The 5215-nt window shown below is 33.2% G+C and overlaps 1 pseudogene; it reads left to right on the top strand.

Annotated features, from left to right (window-relative positions):
* Positions 1–2886: 2886 nt before the first annotated feature.
* Positions 2887–3396, top strand: LOC149240822 (pathogenesis-related protein PR-1 pseudogene; annotated as a pseudogene).
* Positions 3397–5215: the final 1819 nt, after the last annotated feature.

Consider the following 5215-nt stretch of genomic DNA (forward strand, 5'->3'; position numbering starts at 1 on the left):
GTTCAATCATGGTCATATTGGTTAACCATTGCAACATGTTTTACCATTGTCAACATCATCACATAGTCAACCATAGCCACCACATCCAACATAGTCAACCATAATCAACACATCAAACATATAAAATTTGACCAACCATCATGAACCATAGTTGAACTATGCAAACTTAGTCAGTGATTTTCAACTATGCTTGAAACAACTCAACAATGGTCAAACATGGTAACCATAATCAACCATGGCAACCATGATCATCCAATGGTATCCATCGCCAACCACTTTATCAAGCATAGTCAACATGGACAACCATATTGATATATTATTAAACATTTCCAACCATGGTCAATCAGGTTCACCCTTAGTCAATCATACTCAGTCAACCATGCTCTTAAAAGCTCATTTTTCGTTGAACAAGCTAACCATGGTTAAACATGGATATGAATTTCAAGCATAGTAAACTAGCTCAACAATGGTCAATGATGGTGAACATTATCATTAGTGGTCAACCATAGTTAATCATAATTGATCAGTGTTATCTTATCACCAATGGCCTACCATGGTTACCTATGGTCAATTCTCATAAATGCTTGATGAACCATGGTCAATCCTCATCAACCTTGTCAGCCATGGTCAACCATCACCAATCATCATCAATGATGTTTGACCCTCTTCAAACATCTTAAACATGGTTATCCATAGTCAACAAAAACCAACATTAATCAACCTTAACCATATGTCCATCATGGTCAATCATAATGAACATTAATCAACCTTACTCAACCATACTTAACCATACTCAACCACAATCAAACTTAGTTAGCAATAGTCAACCATCATAAACCATGGAGAAGTTTGGAAATTATGGTTAAATATGGCTAATCGATTTTCAATTATCATCTCCATGGTCAACATGATTAATAGTGGTCACCCATGGAAAGCATGGTCGAACATGGTCAACCATAGTCAACATGGGGTTCTTAGTCAACCATGGTTCGCCGTAGTCATCTATAGCAAACTCTCACAACCTTGATCAACCATGTACACCAACAATGAACCACATGTTGACCATATTCAAGAATGTTTCACCAGCTCAACTATTATAAGTAATGGTTAAGGAAACTCAATGATGGTTAAACATCGTTAAATATTGTGACTATTGTGGTAAAATTGAGCTAAACCATGGTCAATATTAATGTAACATTATTGTAACCATGTAACAATGGTCAACGATGGTCAACAATGGTAAACCATGGTATATAAATGTGATGTTAATATAACATTGTTAGACCAAGGTAACATTAATTAATTTCCACATTAAAGTTTTACCATGGTTTACTCTTAATCAACCCTTTTCAATTTTGGTCAACATTTTCATCCATGATCAAATTCATCAATCCTCTTAAACCATGGTCAGGCATGGTCAACAAATCAACAACACATGCGTCGATCAACTTGTTCAAACATGGTAAACCAAATTCAACCATAATCTTCCCCTTCATCCTTAGTTAACCATGGCAACTGTTGTTAATCATATTGAACTAAGGGGAACCAAGGTAATTATTGGCAATCGTGGTCAAGTGAGGTCAACCCCATCAACCCACTTCAATCATTCATGTCATATCAACATTAACACTACAATTAATGTAATATAAACTATGGTCAACCATAGTCAACAATAATAAACCAAAATTTATTACATATTATTCCATAAAATATTATCATACATATATAAATATTAAAATTAACATTAATATTCATATTATTATTAACATTAATATATTAATATTAATATTAACTCTTTTCTTTAGCTATGATTAATAATGGTTAATGAATCTACACTACATTGGTGGTGAATTAGCAGCAAAGGTTGATGATATTTTCTACCTTATAGAGCTACGAAAATGATGACAATTATAAAAATAGAAGTATAATAATATGTAAAATATTTTATAGTCTTAGTAGTTGCCTCATCATAATTCACCAAGGAGTTTGTGCATAGCTTCATCGAGAAAGCCACAATAAGCCCGGGACGATTGTCAACACATACACCATTAACGCTGAGAGCTTGGATATAGGTTGCCACATCAAATATCTATCTATCGACCCTATCACTTCTGGGTGGCTTCACGCACAAAACTCCATGGTAGCGTCTGGTTGGAATTTACTAGAAGTATAAGTTGGCCTATCTTCTACTCCATGTAGTATTATTAATTTGTTTCTTAGACAACCAAAATAAAAAATCGATGATGTCAATGTCACCATGCCAGTCAATGTCAATGTCACCATGGTGTCACTGTCTATCCAATAGCGATGTGATGTTACGACTCACGATTTTTCTCCAATAAAATCAAATGTTGACGTACGCATCTGCGTCACTCACCGAGATAGCTTGTACTCGTCGTCTGCTCGGGCAGGTACGCGTTTACGTCTGCAAAAAATACATAGGTTTATATTTGTCAACGCCACCATTTAAAATTAAAAATGAAATGTGACACCCGTTACTTAGGTTTAGATTTCTCAGCACCACTCTTGGAAATTAAAAATGAAATATTCTCAGCACCACGCGCATTCATATTCATGTATCTTTAATTTATTGTTTAAATATTTGAACTTAGAATTTACGATTTGAAGGATGTGTGCGAGATGTTATCCCATATATCTTCCTTACAAATTACACTATCGGTGCTCGCTGTCATTGTTGGACTTCTCACCTCATACTATAAGTATGCCTTGCCTCGCTCTTTCTCTTCATAAACGAGTTATTTGTTTACATATCTTAACATCTTTTAGCGAGTCAGCCAAGAATTTGCTCCTTGCAGTTAACAATAATCGCTACTCTATACAGAAATAGCTTTTACTTTGTTAAAGGTTTTTATTGTTGTTGTAAACATGAGCCGGCTATTGGCTATACTTGTAGTAGTTGCTGTCTTAACCACTGTAATCTGCAATCTGAAAGTAGTTGCTGCAGCTACTTCGAGCAACAATGAAACCATCCAAGGGTTTCTGGTTCCACAGAACGAGGCGAGAAATCAAGTGGGAGTCCCTCCACTGAAATGGGATGCGAAGCTTACAACATATGCGCGTACTTACGCAAACAAAAGAAGGGGCGACTGCCTCCTACAGCATTCGGAGGGCCCATTCGGAGAGAACATCTTCTGGGGAAGCGGCAGAAACTGGAGCCCTAGCCAGGCTGTTGGTGCATGGGTGAACGAGAGTAAATGGTATAACTATTCAAATAATAGTTGCAGCTCTGGCCAGGACTGCACCCACTATACTCAGGTTGTTTGGAGAACAACAACTAAGGTTGGATGCGCCATCATCAGATGTAACAGCGGTGACACATTTATCATATGCAATTACTACCCTCCCGGCAACTATGTTGGAGCGAGACCGTACTGAAGTTTTGCGCCCGCCATTCGCCATTATTCTTCGGCTTGGATTTCCAATTTCTCCTGCTATAGTCGCTTTCAACTAATTATCAAGACAATTGCAATTCACTATACATATATTTCAGTCTTTGGATGTAATCACAACACACGTATTTCAGCCTTTAGCTGTAATCGCGCTTAAATTTTTTCGACATTTATATTCATATTCAATCGTGTTCTTTCCATATATGTTGGTCGAATCTTAAATCTTTGAAAATTATACCACTCAGCTACATCATTTCTCACCGCTGGGCACCAAAATTGACAGTAAGTTGCTCATTAGAACATATACAATTGGCTAGTTCTTTGGCAGTATGTTGCTGATTAGAATATATATAATCGTCTATTTATTATTTTAATTCCGGTTTTTTTTTTTATTTAAGTAGATTTTAAGATATTTTGGAAATTTTATAAAATAACGGTGAACTTCACTGAGATACCTCACATCTTCCAAAAATTCTCAAATTTACAATTACACTTACCTCTCTAATCCCTTTTTATAAAATACTGAAATGAGTTACATACCGAAAGAACAGATAAATTTTCATAACGGTGAGGCAGCGCTCACACAGATACAATGCCTACACCTAGGCTGTTCATTCATCAAGTAGGATTCAATTATATTTATAAGAATATAGCATAGTTTATAGATTTAATCAAATTCCTAAAACCAAATATAATTTGAAGATTTAATTATGACCAACAATCCTAACAACCTCCCATCACATTTTAAACAATATTTTAAGAATAAATTTCTCCATTATTTTTCCCAATAGAACTACAGACTTACCTGTAGGAAACCTACCAAGCAAAACGAATCGGGGTTTGCCTATGTGCAATTAGTTTGATTGGCGCTTGATAATTTAACTAAACAAGCTTTTTTCCTTGTCATTTATCCCTGAATTTAGCAAAAGACGATTTACAATTTCTGATCGATTTAGAAAATTTTCCTTTCTGAATTTTCAATCCATTCAAATTACATGAAAATTCATAAAGACATTGGTTGAACAAAACTGTGGTTATAGCTGTACAATTATCAGTCAAGAAGAACGTTTGCCAAATAAGTGAAGAAGAAAGTTTCCCATGAATCGATGTTAAAAAATAAAAATAAAAAAATTTGCATTCTCTATCTTATTGTAAATGTACATACATAAATAAGGTGTAAACGTACATAATACATAACCACTGAAGACTTTGTCCAATGATGAATACATAATATTATCTTAAGTTGAACGAATAACTTAATCACATATTTAGTTCTTATTCAATAACATCCTAAATCATTAAGTATGATAAGGATGTAAAGACATTTTATTATTTCATAATAATAAATTTATATAATTAAATAGGATTATATAATCAAAATTAACTAATTTAATAATTTATTTTAATAAATATTTTTTTGTTCATGAAAATATTTAACATTTTCAAATTTATTATAACATATACTTCTTCAAATTTTAGAAGATAATTTTAAAATTCAATAATTTTAGTTGATTTAAATTAGTAATTTTAGTTGATCTAAATTAGCAATTTTCACAATCAAATTATCAATCTTTATATAAAGGAACAATTATGCAATGGAATATATAAGTATTTAACAATTTTAATCATTAATTTAGTAGAAAGTTTTTTCCTTATAGGGTTCATTTAATGCATTGAAATTTTTTATTAAATATATAAATAATTCTAGGAATACTTTCTTAAACTAAGAATTCCTTTTCATTGATATCTCATTCAAAAATTTTACTGGAGTAAATTACAATGCACCTAGTTTAACATTTTCCTAG

Source organism: Pinus tabuliformis, chromosome 8 (assembly GCF_031772625.1).
Source record: "Pinus tabuliformis cultivar Carrire ecotype Pingquan chromosome 8, CPIR1, whole genome shotgun sequence".
Taxonomy (NCBI): domain Eukaryota; kingdom Viridiplantae; phylum Streptophyta; class Pinopsida; order Pinales; family Pinaceae; genus Pinus; species Pinus tabuliformis.